Source organism: Notamacropus eugenii, chromosome 1 (assembly GCF_028372415.1).
Source record: "Notamacropus eugenii isolate mMacEug1 chromosome 1, mMacEug1.pri_v2, whole genome shotgun sequence".
Taxonomy (NCBI): Eukaryota; Metazoa; Chordata; class Mammalia; order Diprotodontia; family Macropodidae; genus Notamacropus; species Notamacropus eugenii.
Window position 1 is genome coordinate 260,478,618 of NC_092872.1, and position 17,925 is coordinate 260,496,542.

The 17,925-nt window shown below is 38.0% G+C and overlaps 1 protein-coding gene across 2 annotated transcripts in view; it reads right to left on the minus strand.

The window, feature by feature from the left end:
* The window catches only part of TET1 (tet methylcytosine dioxygenase 1), a 172,011-nt gene that overhangs the window by 142,766 nt on the left and 11,320 nt on the right, over window positions 1-17,925 (minus strand). The gene's annotated exons all lie outside the window — the stretch shown is intronic.

A 17,925-nucleotide genomic window follows, 5' to 3' on the forward strand; every position in this document is an offset into this window, starting at 1 on the left:
TGGGAATAAAAGCCTAGCAGAAAGATAGTCCCTGTCCTAAAAGAGCAGACAGTCTAATGGAGGAAGACAACATACAACAGGGAGCTGAAAAGAAGGAGGGAAAAGTGTTTCCCTCTGGAGCAGAGGAAGTCCGATGGATATAAGTCAGCAGGACAGCCTGGAAAGAAATGAAGGTAGCATTGACCTGAGCCTCCCCTTTAAATGGAAGTTTCTAGGAGAAACCAACCAATCAGAAGGAGAGGGCATGGGGGTGGAGAATACTTCCAAGGTGGAGTGCACTTCCAGGGCAAAGAGGTTTCTATGGCATAGTAGAGAAAACCGGTTTTCTATGGAGAGAAATCAACAGTGCAAGCTAGCAGTCTCTGATCCTGATTCCAGTCCAACCTCTTGGAGTGTCATAATAAGACTCGTCAGCTCATTGTCACTGAGATCCCCGATTTCACAAAGGATGACATGAACCCAAGTGATGTAATGCTACTGGATACCTGGGACAAAATAAGCAGCATTTCTCTGACAAAAACTTTGTTCCCATATTTGGCATAACAAAAGGAAAATTTGCTGAATCGTCTTACTAGGAACAACTCAACCAAGTCATCAGCTAGGATCTTCAGGGTTGGATTTCTCTTCAAATGTCTGACAGATGAGTAGTGCACCATATTTCCCAAGTACAGTGTTATTGAGAGAGGGACTGTACACTGTCCTTTGGTATTGGGGAACTATATAGAATCCAGATAGTACAGTTACTCATGCAGTTCATTTAAGAATCAAGTTTCTTTCCTCTCCCCACCCAGCATGTCAATAAACAATGCCAATTAGTTCTTGAAAGAATCTTCTTTGTCAGGTCCAGCTCTAAGCTGAGAGAGCCCAACTATCTCCAGAAAACCCTTATGTATGTGGAGTCCCACAGACTGTCAGACAATATACATATTTAAGTATCCAGAGAATATATACAAAAATGAATACAAGATAGTCTTAAGGAAGGCACTAGCAGTTGAGGGAATTGGAGAAGGTTTTCTGTAAAAGGTTGTGCTTGAGTAGAGTCTTGAAGGAAAACAGGGATTTCAAGGAGAAAATGCTTCCTCAATCATAGGGGCAGCAAGTATAAAAGTAGAAGAACACATAGTTCAGTATGGCTGTATCAAGAGTTTAGGGAGATTGTGAAAGGCATTAAATTCCAGATAAAGGAGTTCATATTTGTTCCTGGAGGTAACTGGGAGCTATTGGAGTTCATTTGGAGTGGAGTGACATGGTCAGATGTGTGCTTTAGGAAAACCGATTTGGCACCAGTGTGAAGGATGAATTAGGGTGGAGACAGATACGAGGCCAGGAAACTGAAGAGGAAGATACTTGCAATAGTCTGGCCAGAAGACAGTGAGGGCTTTGATAAGGATAGTGGCTGTGTGAGTGAGGAGGAGAGAAAGAAAAGAGGTGTTGTGGAGGTAGAAACAATTCTCTGGGCCAGTTTCCTCATCTGTAAAATCAGTGAGCTTGGACATGATATACTCTAAGATCACTCACTCCAGCTCTAAAATATGATGATGATGAAGACCCAAAAGACAATCTAGCATTCCAATTGAAGTGGTATGTCTTTGAGGTCAATGGTATAGCAAGTAACTACATTGTTAATTTTCTCTTGTCTTGTCACCCAGAAAGTAAGAGAGAAATACCATCTTTTTTTAAAATATGACTAGAATAGTATTAGACACAATTTTCCTAGTAAAGCTGGTAATCAATTTTGTGTTATTTCTCTGTCCTCCTCTGTCTCTTTGGTTTTTGCCCATTCCCTCATCTTTAAATCAGCTAAAGACTGTAAAACCCTGGTTTAAAAAAATCATCTTATGCTCTCAAATCACAGATGCAGGCATGGTCTATTGCAGGGATGCAAACATGCAGCCTTGAGGACATATGTGGTCCTCTAGCTCCGCAGGTGCAGCCCTTTGCCTGAATCCATATTTCACAGAACAAATCCCCTTAATAAAAGGATTTATTCTATAAAACTTGGACTCAGTCAAAAGGCCTCACCCAAGGACTTAGAAGGCCACATGTGACCTTGAGCCTGTAGGTTCCCCACCCCTGGATTCTTTTCACCTTTTACATTTCACTGTAACTGATTCCTGAGAAGGGAAATGGAGGAATTTTTCTTGTTTAGAGAGTGTATGATGACAGACCCCTCACACAGCAAGAAGTTATGCATTGCTACTTGCAAAAACATTTATTTTTCTTAGGATCATAGATTTGGAGGTCATCTGGTCTAATCCTCTCATATGAAAAGATGAAGTAACACATGCAGGCAATAAGTGGCAGCGATAAACTTTGAATCCAGGTCCTCTGACTCCAAAATTTAGAATCCTACCTTCAAAGTAGGCAGAAACCAGAGGAGGCATAATAAGCCCCAATCTTGGAATAAAGCCACCATCTGCTGTCTTTGCTCCTACACATAATGCTGAATAAATCTGGAAGAAATTACACACACACACACACACACACACACATATACACACACGCATACATACACATACACCCCTGTGTTGGTTGGGTCCACTGCAAAATTATGTTACACAATCCTAATTAGGTGCTCACTGTAGAAAGACAATCTGTAAATAACTCCCTAATCAATTCATTACTCACCACAAAAGCTCTTCCAAACCTTTCCATGCTTCTTCCAACTTCCCATGAACTCTCTTGAACTACCTCCATATACCCAATCATTTACCAAGTCGTTTCTACTTTTACATCTCTTACATTAGTCACCTTCTCTCCTCTGACACAGCCTCCTAAAACTAAGAGATGACCATATCATCTCCCTCTTCAGTCAACTCCAGTGGCCTCCCACCTGCATGTACCCACCGCCTCCATGATCAAATATAAAATCCTCCTCCTGGCTTTTATAGCCCTTTACAATCTGGCCCAAGCCTAGCTTTCCAGTGTGTGCACTTTCCTCTCCTCTACATATTCTATGATCCAATGACACTAGTCTTCACACAGGATACCCTATAGCTGTCTTCCAGCTCCATGCCATGTCACTGACTCTCCCTCATAGCTCGAATGCCCTTCCTCTCCATCTCCATCTTCTGGCTCTCTTCAGTTCTCAGTTCAAATCTTATCTTTTGCAGGATATGCACCTTTCTCCTCCCATTACCCCTACTATTCACGGCTTCCCTCTGAGATCACTTGCAATTTACCCTGTATATATCTTATCTATAAATCCCTGAGGCAAGGGCTGTTTTTTGCTTTTCTTTGTATCTCAAGCTCTTAGCACAGTATGTGGCACATAGAAGACAGTTTGCTGACTAGCTGATAACAATAAACACACTTACATACTGCTCTATACTTCACAAAACACTTTCCTAATAAAAGTTTTGTAAGATATGCAAATAGTTTCCCCATTTTACAAATGAGGAAACTGAGGTTCAGAGGACTTACTTGCCAAGGTCACAATAAGTATCAGGAATAATACTCAAATACAGCCCTTCTGACTCCAAACTTGGTGCTTTTCTTGCTACCTCTTAAAATAACAGTGAACATTTCTAATGCAGATTTTACATCAATTCTCTTATACATCTACTAATTCTATGCTTAAATTTGTTACTCCCTCTTTTTTGAAAATATTTTTTCTTAATTTAGTAAACACCAACAAAGGAACATTTCCGTATTTGAGAGAACAGAAAAATAAGATTCCTATGTGGAACCACAAATCTCTGTTCCATACAGCTTGCTTCTTTTTAGATGTATATAATAAAGTCAATATGTGATTTTCAAAGTTTTTGCTTGTCTGTTTCCTTCATTCCCCTCCAAGCTTCCCTTCTGACTCTGCAGACTTTCTCTCCCATGCCAGGGAAGCACTTTCACCCTGGAAGCTTACCCCACCCTGGGAATATTTTTCACAGTGGAAAAATCTTTTACCCCTGTGGCCATTTTAAGGAGACTATCCAGACCAACCATGTCCTTGTTCCTCTCAGGACTGTCCTCCTGACTTCATGGGACTTTCCACCATGCCCCCTAGCCAGGTTTCTTTGTGTCCCCCTTTTAGATTTAGATTTACCTTTTTAGATTACTTTTATGATGCAATACTATAATATAATGTATTATATACTACAATGTAAATAAACCCTTTGAGGGCAAGCATTATCTTTCTTTCTGATTGTATTTGCATTCCCATCACTTGGCAAGGTGCCTAGTATATAGTGCCTGCACTCTTCTAGGTGCTTTACAAATATTATCTTATCTGATTTGCACAACAACCCTGTGAGGTAGTTGATATTATTATCTCCATATTATAATCCAGGAAACTGAGGCAGATAATGATTAAGTGACTTGCCCAGGTTTGCACAATTAGGAAGTATCTGAGACTGGATTTGAATTCAGGACTTCCTGACTCCAGGTGCTCTATCTAATATACCACCTAGCTACTTGTTGACTTGACTTCCAAATTTCCTTCTATTCTCTTTGGTGAATTTTTAAAAAATGCTTCAGCAACCCTCTTTTTTCTTTTATTTCTTTTCTTGTTTGTTTCTCATTTAACTTCCACTTTAGATCCTTTGTTCATCCATTGTTTCATGGAATCCACTCCTCTATCCATATTTTAATGGAGACACCCCCATAAAGTGGCAACGGTAATGAGACAACAAAAAGTACGGTGTGACACCACTTTCCAGTTTTTTAGCTTCTAGAATACTTGTTTTCTGTCTCCTCTGCTGAATCCTCATCTAGGTAGTGCACTCTAATCATGGGGGTCCCACAGGGCTCAATCTTGGGCCTTCTTCTCCCTCTATACTACGTCAATTGATGTTATCATCAGGTCTATGAAGATCATTTTGATGCGCTTAATTTAATCAGTGTTTACTCTGGTCATTGTTATTTGATGGGTATGAACTAAGCAGAACAGAAATAAGTTTTGAGTTATTTATGTTACTTAATGCTGTTAGAATAAGAGTTATGATTAATCTACCATGTATTGATTATATTAATTTTAGTAGATTTATCAGGTAGAATCATACTGTATTAGGTCTGTTATAAGAATTTATTAATACTACCCCTACACACATACTTTAAGTATACTTTGCTTAAAATAAGGTTCATAAGCCTCAGCAAAAGCCCCCAGTATCTCTATGAATCACTAATAGCCACGCCTAAGGGACTTTTGATTTAAAACCACAACTCAATTTCCTTGGTCTGCTATATATTGTGGGCCAAACATTAGTGTCTGATGACCTAAGGAAAGCTCCTGCTAAGATGGCCTGCATCTGATGATGACCTGTAGTTGATGGCCTATCACTGATGAGCTGTGAAAGGCCTTCTGACAAGGTGGTTGCCATTCATGGATGTTGCCCTTCGTCAATCATGGGAGTTCTGAAGATAAGTCAATCACAAGTTTCCACACTTCTAAAGGGACCACCCAAGGACTAGGGGACGTCTCAGGAACTCCCCAATGTCTATAAAATTCTTCAGCCCCTGATCATCAGGGAATCCTAAGAGGAAGGTCTTGGGTCCATTTGCTTAGGGACTACGGGTCTCCCTAACAAATTGATCAGAACTCTTTCTCAGATGAATTTTACTGCAGACTGGAATTTTGCAACCCATGACTCCCATGGACTTAATTGTTATTTCTATGTGGATAATTCTCAGATCTATCTGCCTTACCCTAAACTCTACTGACCTCCAGTCTCATGTCTCCAATTGCCTTTCAGACATCTTAAACTAGCTGGAACTCATTATATTTCCTCTCAAAAATCTCTTTCCCCCCTAACTTCCCTATTAGAGGGCACCATCATACTCCCAATCCCCCCAGTATTGAAACTTAGGTGTTATCCTTGACTCCTCACTATCTCTCACCCCTAATATCCAATCTATTGCCAAAGTATGTTGATTTCACCTTTGCAGCAGCTCTCCAATACATTTTCCTCTCTTCTTTGATATTGCAACCACCCTTTTGTAATCCTTCATCACCTCTTGCCTGGACTACTTCAATAGTCTGCTAGTGGATCTGCCTGTCTCAAGTGATTTTCCTAAAGCTCAGGTCCAACCAATTCACTCCCCTACTCAATAAACCCTAGTGGCTCCCTATTACCTCCAGAGTCAAATACAAATTCCTCTGTTTGGATTTCAAAGCCCTTCATAACCAAGGAAACTTCCCCCCATCGTTTTCAGTTTTCTTATACCTTACTCCCCTCCCCACACTCTTCAGTCCAGTGACACTGGCTTCTTCCTGTTCCGTGAACAAGACGTTTCATTATCTTGACCCCTGGAATTTTCTCTGTCCTCCATACCTGGAATGCCTCTTACTCTACCTCCTGGCTTCCCTGACTTCCTTGAAGTCCCAAACAAAACCCTACTTTCTATAGGAAGCCTTTCTCAATCTCTTAATTTTAGTGCCTTCCTTCCCTTACCTACTTCCTATTTATCCTTTATATAGCTTATTTGTACATAATTGTTTCTTTATTATTAATCCCAACAGATTGTGAGCTCCTAGAGCGCAAGGACAGTCTTTTGCCTCTTTTTGTATCCTCAGCAATTAGCACAGTGCTTTGCACATAGTAGGTGCTTAATAAAAGTTTATTGACTGAGCAGTGATCTCTTTACTGGAACTATAGCCCAAGTATACCATTGAAAGGAAAAAAAACCCTATATAACAAAAACTACTTTCTGATTTAGGCAAAACAAAAAAAATTAAAACTACGCATGTGTCCCAGGATTGAGAAATGGCAAAATAAACTGTGGCATGTGAATATAATAGAACAATACTGTACCATAAAAAAAATGAAAATATTAACAATACAAATAAATATGGGAAAGGAATCACATGAAGTAATGCATGGTAAAAAAAAAAATCAGAATCAGAACAGATATAGTGACACTTATGTAAAAATGGTTACAGCAACATCAAAACCCAGAAAATATATGTAGAAGAAAAAGAGCTCGAAAAAGCAAAAAAGACAATTCTCTTGCTATCTTGTTAAAGGTAATATACATTTTTAAAGCAAACATTAACGGAACTTATAATTCCACATATGACTTTTTAAAATACTTGTTTGTATACTTGAATATTTTTGTGAATAGTTATTAAGGACGGGATAGTTAAAGTGTAGAAAAAAGTTATACCCATTATCAATGGAACAAATTACAAATAAAGTTCAGGTAGAAACCTCGTCTCAGAAGTCCTTGGATTATCATGTATATGATCATAGATTTTTAAGCATGGCAGGAACCTTGCAGACTATCTAGTCTTACACTCTCATTTTATAGATGAAAAAACTGAGACCTGGAAAAATTAGGTAACTTGTTCAAAATCATATAGGTAAGTCAGTGACTAGTGAAGTTTTGAACCTAGGACTTTTAAGGCCATATCAGCAATCTTTCCATTGTAACAGGCAGCTTGGATCACACTCTTAAAATAATTTAAAGATTTGAGCATGGTATACCTTAAGCCATTAAGCAGAACCCTAAAATTTTTAAATCAATTTCATACATTTTCTCCATGGTACCTAAAAATACCTTTCTTGCCTAGTCTGATCCAGTGAGCACATTACCATCATTATTTGGGAGTTTGCTGGCTCAATACCACCTGTGGGGTGTGGGAGAGCAGGAAGCAGGATCGCTTTCACCAAAGGAGAACATAATAAAGATAATGGAGACTGTAAAACTGCAATGTTTCTGGTTTGGCAGACAAAGCAGACCTGATCCTAGAAAAAATTCCTGGACCACAAATTCTTGGCTTCTCAAAATGGGAAAGGCCTTGAAATCATTAGGAATTAACTCCTCAAACTGATTCAGAGGAAAGCTGATTTTAATTTGGACCATAACTAATAACCAGACTGGAGTGAAAATCCAGTTGTATCTATATCAAGAAAAATATAATTTTGAGCTCTTATTTTCCATTTTCCTTTGGTTTCAAGTTGTCTGAACTTTGTATTCTTGTGTAACTCAACATTACCAAGGTAATTAGTGGTAACTTTAAAGCAAAATGGGAAGATCGCTTTTTGTTACATATTATCACAGAGCCTGCATACTCTTAGAACCGTCTTTCATAGAACTCATGCTAAGTTCCTGTCAATTAAACTTGAGTGTCACAAAGGACTTTGGCTCATGGAATGATCATAGGACCATAGATTTAGTGCTGCAAGGGACATTATTGCTCAACAGGACACAAGTAATTGACGTGACTTAAAAATCATATTAAATGTGTAATGGAGGATAATCACAGGGTTCCAGTACACTCTTGGTAGAACCCCTCTTATGGAGAATGCTGAGAACAGAACTGAGTTTTCCTAGCCATTTCAACAGAGAACTGCTCTCTCCTCTAAACTGCTAGACACTGAAATCATGCCAGCTTCCAAATTGGCTTGCTGTATTATAAAAGACACACAGGATATACCAGTGCATTTTTAATGTCTTCGATTGATTAGCTGATTTCCTAGAGACTTCCTCATCTGATAAATGTATTCTGACTTGGGTAGCTTCTTAATTACTTTAAGAGGGGTAGGCTAATTGCTAGATTGATTGATTCAATTGATATTCTTCACCCTTACACAAGCATTTCTTTTGTGCAGAAGAAAAAAATACCTGTCCTATACCTGATCTACACTCTATATGAAGTACTTTCCTTCTGGTAAAATGCTAGATATGAGTCAAATATAAACTTCAAGTGATTTTCCAGGCTGACACTGAGAAAAGAATCTGTCTCCTTTCTTTAGAGAACTGGTTCTCCTTGGGTTATATCTGGACCAAGTATGAACCCATGACTGGGGCTCCATCAGTAAGAAAGGCTGTTGTTATATTTAAGAAATACTAAAAAAAAAAAAAACAACTAAATAATCTCTATCTAGCATACTCTTGTTAAGTTGAAAATAGGCAACAGGAAGGGCAGAGGGGGAAAACCAAGTGATTTACATACCTTGATAAGACCTGAGGGGTTATCTCTAAAGGGACTTAAGGAAAGATGTTTCACTATCATATAATGCGAACAAAAGAATGGAGGCAGGGTAGTGAAAGATGTTTCCTGATGCATTTGATATGCCCAGACCAGTTCTGGTTTCTTACAACACACTCCTCTTCAGCCTGGTGTGTTTCCTCTTTTGACTTCAAGTGAATCACCATGAATATAGGCAGCTTTTATGATCTTCATTCATAAACTGTGAAGGGGTTACTTAGCTCGGTTCAGTTCTCCCACTTCTTTAGAAGAAAAGCCCTATTTCCTTCCAGGAAAGATGGTATTTTTGAGGGCTTTAGGATGGGGGGAGGTGAGAGCAATTGGATCAGTTTCCTCCTCTGTAAAATAAATGATTTGGTCAAGATGATTGCTAAGGCTTTTCCAATTAAATCCTATTATTTAAGGTGTAGCATCATAGAAAGAATATGCAATTTAGAGTCAATGGTTCTGAGTTTGGGTTATCTGTCACTTACTTGGGTGGGTAAACTCACTTAACCCCTCTGTGCCTCAGCTTCCTTATCAATAAAAAACGGAGTTGTACAAGATGATCTCAAGTGTCTAAAATATTTAAAATATGTGCTTAAAATCTAAAATAATAAATATGAAATACTATAAGTTCAGGGAATAGTCAATAGTCTAATTTGGCAAGATCATAGAGTATGAAAGAAGGGGAGATGTAAAATAAAATTCAAAAAGTAAGTTGGAGACAGATTGTAGAGGGCCTTGAATGCCAGTCCAAAGAAGCTACATCTTTGGTGGGGGATGGACAGCGATGGGGTTGAGAGGCCACATTTATTCATTTGAAGGTTTGTTCATTGTTTTAGCAGAAGAGTTGCACAGAGCTGAACATTAGAAAAATTACTTTGTGACTTATAATGATCTGATGCTGAGCAAAAGGAGCAGAACCAGGAGAACTTTGTGCACAGCAATGACTACAGTGTGTGAGTTTTTTCTGGTAGACTTGGAACTTCATTGAAATGCAAGGACTTAAAAAAAAAATTCCCAATGGTCTTCTAAGGCAAAATGCCTTCCATATCCAGAGAAAGAACTACGGAATTCAATCGCAGAATGTAGCAGATCATTTTTTGTGTGTGTATTATGTTTTGGTTTGTTATATGATTTCTCCCATTCAATTTAATTCTTCTACACAGTATGACTATAGTGAAAATGTATTTAATAAGAATGTTTGATTAGAACCTATATAAAATTGTATGCCATCTCAGGGAAGGAGGGAGGAAGGATGGGGGAGGGAGGGAAAAATAATAATCTAAGTTACATGGTAGTGATTGTAGAACACTGAAAATAAATAAAATTAATTAATTTTTTAAAAAAAAATAAAAAAATTACTTTGAGAATGCTGTTGGACTAGAGGGGAGGAAAGGAAGGAAAGAAGGGGAAGAGAAACTCATTAGTGTTAGAAAGAATGGATCTTTTCTCTTATATATGTAGGTATTACCTAAATGCAGTTTGTAGCTTATCTATCCTTCCCATTCTTCATGACCCTTCCTCATATCATTCCATAATTTTCATCATGGGGGTTCAATGGGCAGGGTCCTTCCTTGCTTTTTCTTGAAACCTAAAGCATGCCAGTTGCCCATCAATTATCTCATCCAGTAGCTATCTCATCTTTTTTTGCTCCTATATTTCTTTGGTGACATTTGGTTGGCAATTTGGTGATGAATTCTTTGGGCATAACAATTCATGAAACAAAGGGGGGAAAGGGTATTTCCATATTACAGGGGACAGGGAATAAGACCCTGAGCCAGGAAAATAGCAAGGAGACTAAAAAGAGAGGAGATAAATGGGAAACAAGATCTATAGGACTTGGAAAATGATTAGATGCAGGGAATAAGGGAAAAATGAAGAATTCAAAAATAGATTGTACCATGTCACACAAAATGGGAAGGTAGGAAAAAGAGGTTGGGAAAGAAGCAGAGGAAGATTTCATTGCTTCATCTTTAAAATCTCTTAGTTGAGGACTTATAGTTAAGAGGCTCTACAAAGTCACAGAGGTACCAAAGTCTCACATGCACACTCCAGCAAAGATATAAAAAGAACCAAACCAGACTGAATAGTGGTTGATAAATACAAAGAAAAACTCTAGTATTTTCATCCAGCTCAAGACTGTACAAAAGGGTAGTAATAAAGCAACAGTCACTGGAAAAAGAGTCCCACCAGAAAAGTCAGAGCAAGTACAAGCTGCCAACACAGACCAGTGACACCAAAGTGTCACCTGAAACCTGAAATGCTCTATCCCCATGGGCAGAAAGCCTGGGGTGCTCAGACACAAAGTTCTAGAGTAGTCAGAAACTTGCTCTGACAAAGCCAGGCAGTCAGGTGGCTTATATTAGCATCCCTCTGGAAGTCCACTGCATTCTAAGCTAAGATGTTCTAAGGAAAGGGGGTCCTGAGGAAGCACCTCAACCACAGAACCTCATTATTAGTTCAGAAACAACAGGGAAAGTGGAATCCAATAACAAAAAACATGGAAACTCAGGGTCAAGAAAAAAGAGAACCTAACAATTCCATCTAAGAGTGAATATGGAATCAGAACCTGGCCCTAACTCAGTGTCCCAAGTCAGGAACTGAAGCTGGAGTTATGAGTTAAAAAAAAAAAAGAATATATCAAACACTATGAAGAAATATGACAGGTCTAGAAATATCCCAAAACAGAAATCTATAAAAAGGCCACAACATCTACCACAGAGACCTAGAGAGAGGAAAAAATAAGGTGACCACAAAACCCACAAGATTACCTGGAAGAATTTTTAAGAAGAGCTAGAAAAAAATTCTAGGTTATATGAATTATAAAGTTATAAGTTATATAAAATTATAAGAACTCTGGAAGAAAGAAATCAAGGGGGAATAAATGGACTTTGGTTTTTGTCTGTATCCCCAGCACTTACCCCAGTAACTGGAACATAATGGTGTGTAAGAAATGTTTATTGATTAAATGATTAAACTGTTCATATCCTTTGACACAGCAATACTACTACTATGTATACACCCCAAAGACTTAAAATAAAGAAAGAGCCCATGTGTATAAAAATATTGATAGTAGCATTCTTTGCTGCAGTCAAGAATTGGAAATTAAGGCAGCAAGTACCTATCAATTAGAGAATGGATGAACAAATTACGGATTATGAATAATAAAATATCACTGCACCATAAGAAATGATTTGAGGAACGGATTTGGAGAAACTTGGGAAGACATAAGAAATGAAGCAGAGTGAAGTCAGACAGTCTTCAATTTAAGTTTACGAATAAATAAATATTTATTAAGGGCCTACTACGTGCCCTGGGACATAGTGATAAGCACTGGGAACACAAAGAAAGACAAAAAGTCTCTGCTCTCAAGGAGCTCACAGTCTAATAGGAGAGACAACATAAAAACAACTATGTGCAAACAAACTACATACAGGATAAATTGGAGTTAACCAGCAACTTAAAGGACATAACATTAAATGGGACTTGGAAGAAGGTTAGGATTTTAACTGGTACTTGAAGGAATCCAGAGAACACAGGAGGTATAGATAAGGACAGGGAGACCTCCAGGCATGAGGGGTCATCTTGGGAAAATGTCTGGATTCTGCAGATGGAGTATCTTAATGCCCAGAATAGCAACAAGGTCAGTGTCACTGGATCACAGATGGTGCCAATAGTGTACAAGAAGACTAGAAAGGTAGGAGAGGGTCAGGTCATAAAAGGCTTTGAATAACAAAGAGAAGATTTTATATTTGATCCTGGAGGGATAGAGACATGCCAGAGTTTATTGAATGGGTGGGGGGAAGGTTGTGACCTAGTCAGACCTGAGTTTTGGGAAGATTAATTTGACAACTTGGAGGAGGATGGAACATGATGGAGAAAGATTCAAGGTAGGGAGATCAACTGGTAGGCAATAGGTCAGGTACAAGGTAATGAGGGCCAGCACCAGACAGACGTCTAAAGAGAGGATACATCAATGAAAAGTATTACAAAGGTACCATGGACAAGACTTAACAACAGATTAGACATGAAAGATAGGAGAGTGAGAAGAAGATTACCACCAAATTATGAGCCTGGGTGGCTGGGAGGATGGTGGTACTCTTGACAATAATAGGAAAGTCCAGAAGGGAGGAAGCAGTGAGTAGAATGAGAATCACAACTTTGTAAAGAAAAACAAGTTCAAAATACTTTAACTACTCTGATCAATTAAATGACCAACCCCAACTCCAGGAGATTGAGGATGAAATGTGTTCCACCTTAAGGTGTACAATGAGACAAACATTTTCAGATGTGTCCAATGTGTGTATTTGTTCTGCTTGACTATACTTAGCTGTTACAAGGGAGGTACTTTTGTTTAATTGGGGGGAAGGAAAGCTAGAAATAATGATGCCCAAAAAGGAGAAAGAAAATGGGTCATGATACGACACAACTAAGGGGAAAATATATTTAGTAAGAATGTATGTATGGAACCCATATAAGATTGCATGCCATCTGGAGAAGGTGGGAGAGAGAAGGGAGGGAGAGGGAGAAAATCTAAGATTTATGGAAGTGATTGTAGAAAACTGAAAACAAATAAATTAATTAAAAAAAAACAAAAAAATGAAAATACAGTCATGAAAGCATTTTTTTAATGATTATAAGAGAACAGGAGGAAATACACCTTTGAACAAACAGTAGTTTTGAAATTAATGTTTTGAATTTATTTTATACTTTAAAGGGAGAAACAAGATGTGCACAATGGAGATTCACAGTTTGTCCTTTATAGATGAAAATGTTTATGTTTTTAATATTTGTCAAGTTCAGAATAACAAAAAAAATTAAAAATAAAGCAATGAATAATGTCATTATTAGCTTTGATTGGCTTTGAAACTTTTGACTGCAAAGATCGTTCTAGTTCTTAAATTCAGTGCAGAGTTTGGTTGCATACATTGGTGGGATAGAATCCATCACAATATCAATGAAATATCACTGGACTGACCATATTTCATGAATGCAGGGTGTTAGAACCCCAGGAAATATTTTCCATAGCCAGCTCTGTGGTGCAAAGTATGCTACTGACATACTGATAAATGATGTAAAAAGATTCCCTAAAGGCAAATTTAAGGACATATAACATCTGCCCTCAATTGTGGAAATTGGTAGCAAAAATGTGCTCCACATGGCATACAGCATGCCACAATGAGATCCGGCTGTGTGAAAACATCATCTGACGCAAGCAGTGCCCAAGAAAGCAAAGCAAGAAGCAAGCAATATCCCAATTAGTTCCCATGGGGTCTCTGGGGGATCAAACCATTCACACACTAAAGAAGCAGCTGTAAAGTTTGTCCATCAAGAACTTAGTTTAGACGTTGAGTGAAGTGAGCAGAACCAAGAGAACACTGCACACAACAGCCACATAGTGCAATGACCAACTTTGACACACTTAACTTGTCTTAGTCATACAAGGATCTAAGACAATTGCAAAAGACTTATAATGGAAAATGCTATCCACATCCAGAGGAAGAACTATAGAGAGTGAATGCAGATGAAAGTATACTATTTTCTCTTTTTTGTGTTTCTTCTTTCTCATGGTTTTTCCCTTTGGTTTGAATTCTGCTTTACAACAAGACTAAAGTAGAAATACATTTAATATCATCATACATGTATAGCCTATATCAGATTGCATATTGACTTGGGGAGAGGGGAGCAATGGGAGGGGGAGAAAATTTAGAACTTAAAAATCTCATAAAAGTGAATATAGAAAACTAAAAACAAATAAATAAAATTTTTTAAAAATAACTTAAGTCTATATTATATGGGCATGTATACCTTTCAAGAATAAAAAATATACATATAATTCATTCAACCCATTCCTAGTTATCATTGGAAAGATAGCATAGCCCTGGACTTGGTTTTGAGATAATCCAGGTTCTAATCTTGCCTCAATTGCCATCTCTATGATTCTGGGTAAGTCACTTACCCCTCTGAACCTCAGTTTCCTGATCGGCAAAATGAGGATAGTAGTAACAGAGAGAGGACCAAATGAGATAATTTGTATAAATGCACTTTAAAAACCTAACAGAACTACATAAAGGTCAACCATCAAAGGGCAGTTCACCTAAGAGTATCTTTCACATACTGGGTATCTGGGTATCAGTTTGTTGAACAGATGCAAGGCTCCGACACAAATCAAGTAAATATAAAACAACTATCTTTGCCAAAATTCTAAAAATAAGGAGTTTAAGTATCCCATGAGGCCGAGGGCCACACCTTATTTTCTACTGTATTCTACACAACCCATAGGGAATGCTTTGCAAATTATGGATGCTTACTTGTTAAATGAAAGGATTCATTGATTCTAACCACATTAACAACTTTTATAGCAAGTGTGCAATGTCATATGGAGAGTAGGGATCCAGGCAATGGGATCTGTAGTGTGGATGGGAAGACCCTAAAGAAAGTTAAAGGTGAGATGAACTAGTGTTGGCAGGGATAGGATAAGGGGTATTTTCCAAAGCAGGATCTGCTCTGAAGAGGAAGGAGACTACTTTTGGGGACGAGACGAGAGGAGTGTTGCAGGGAGGCAGGGTAGTCCAGTGGAAGCAGCAATGAAGTTGGAGTCTGAGGGCTCAAATACAAGCTCTGCTACTGTGATTGATCATAAACAAGTCACTGTACCTCTATGGGCCCCAACTGCATGAACAAATGAAGGGGATGGGCTAGCTCACCAGGGGACCTTCTTTCTAGCTCTAGGCCCTCAGAACCAATGGCCAGAGCAAAGCCCCTCATTTCTTGCCCTCATTAGTGGCACATAGCACATCTGCCACACCCAGGCATCCCATGCTACAATTCACTAGTAATTGGCATACGCTTACGTAAAATTGTGTATGTCACAAGTACTAGTGAAAATCCTCTATGCCAAGATCTGAACTTTAAGAGTAGATAACTTAGAGGGTGTTTATTATCATTGCAAAAGACTTCTTTGCACTAAAGCACGTATGTATGCTTATAGAGCTCTAATTATCTGACAAATAACCTTGAGTGCCAAAGAAAAAGACATTATAGTGTAAGGAAAAAAAATCAAGCCATTAGAAGTCACTGCCATTTGAAAATCAGACACAAACTGAAAGCTTCCCCCACCTCTATGCCTTTACACTGTACTCCTAATTGCTGGAATTCACTCCCTCTTCACCTTCACCTGTTAAGAGCCCTACAAAGATTCCTTCAAAGATCAGTTCATTCATCACTTCCTATGGCATTATTTTGGTGAGCCCCCTAGTGGTTAGTGTTCTCTCGTGCTTCAAATTATCACAGAGAATGAAAAGATCAATCGATATAAACCGCTGTAGAGTGAAGCTAGCAGAATCAGGCAAACAATATACAGAACGACTATAATAGCACAAATGAAAAAGATCACTAAAACAAAGTACAAATGTGACTAATTATAATGACTGATCATGGAACAGAAGAGATAACGAAATACACCTCTTTCCTTTGGGAAGAGATTGGAAACAGAATGACATAAACTGTCAGATATTCTAGTGGTTGATTTGTCAACTCTTTTTTGTTACAAAGAATAGTTCAGTACTGAGGAGAGCTATGACATAAATAACTTCAGCAAACAAAAAATATCAATAAAACATATTTTAAAAAATCATATATATGCAGCACAATGGATAGAATGGGCATGAACTCCAGAAGACTAATCTTCCTGAGTTCAAATCTGGCCTCAGACACTTACTAGCTTTGTGACCCTGGGCAAGTAAGTGACTTAACCTTTTCTTGCCTCAGTTCCTCATCTGTAAAAAGACCTGGAGAAGGAAATGACAAATCACTCTAATATCTTTGCCAAGAAAACCCCAAAAAGGATGTCATAGAGAGTCAGACAAGACAAAAACTACTGAACAAGAAATCATATATATGTGTGTATACATGTATAAATATATGTATACATACACACATGCATACATGTATACACACATATACATATGTGTGTATACACACCCACATGTCTACAAACTACAGATCCAACAGAAAGTAAGTTCTCTGAGAGGAGTAGGAATTGTTTTTTTAAGTTTGCTTTTATATCTCCAATGCCTCCAGTGCCTAGGAGGAGTATCTTATACATGCTCAATAAATGCTTATAAGATCATATTTGGAATGAGAATATAAATCAAGGAGAAAATGCCACTGATTTATAACATTTCAATTCACATACTACTTTTTAGGAATATTATCTAAAGCACCTATACTCTACACCAGAGGTGTTTAACACACTGGATCTTCAGGCATAATGCCAAAATACTCCCTAGGGCAGCCCAACCAGATTAAAAATGCAATTGGGAAACATTTTAACAACAACAACAAAAATATTCAATTACAATAGAACATAGATAATGTTAATATATGTTTTTTAAGTCTATGCAGCCCATAGGAATTCTGTATTGTTTAGTAGCCTCATTTCTATTTGAGTTTGATACCACAGCTCTACATAAATAAAAATGGAATAGAAAACTACTGCAAATAAGTTATCTAAATATGGAAGATGATCTGAAGATTCTCATCATTATTTGTTATCTAGTCTTTTCAGTTGTATTCAACTCTTTGTGATCCCATTTGGTGTTATCTTGGTAAAGATACTGCAGTGGTTTGCCATTTCCTTCTCCAACTCATTTTACAGATGAGGAAACTGAAGCAAACAAGGTTAAGTCACTTGCCTAGGGTCACACAGCTAGTATCTGAGACCTGATTTGAACTTGAGTGTTGCTGACTCCAGGACCTGCACTCCATCCACTGCACACCTAGCTGCCCCCATCATTATAATTTTGAGTTTCAAGGAGTTACAACCAAACATGTTAAAAGCATTAAATTATCCAGTTAGTCTACTGGTATTTAAGATGATAACAGTACATAATACTACAAGTACAAAATTCTACGGAAAATAACATAGACATATATGCTCCTGGCATCCTTCTACTATGGTACAACATTCTCTCCCCCACCCCCAAGTTATGTTTTAGTTTAAGAGAATAATA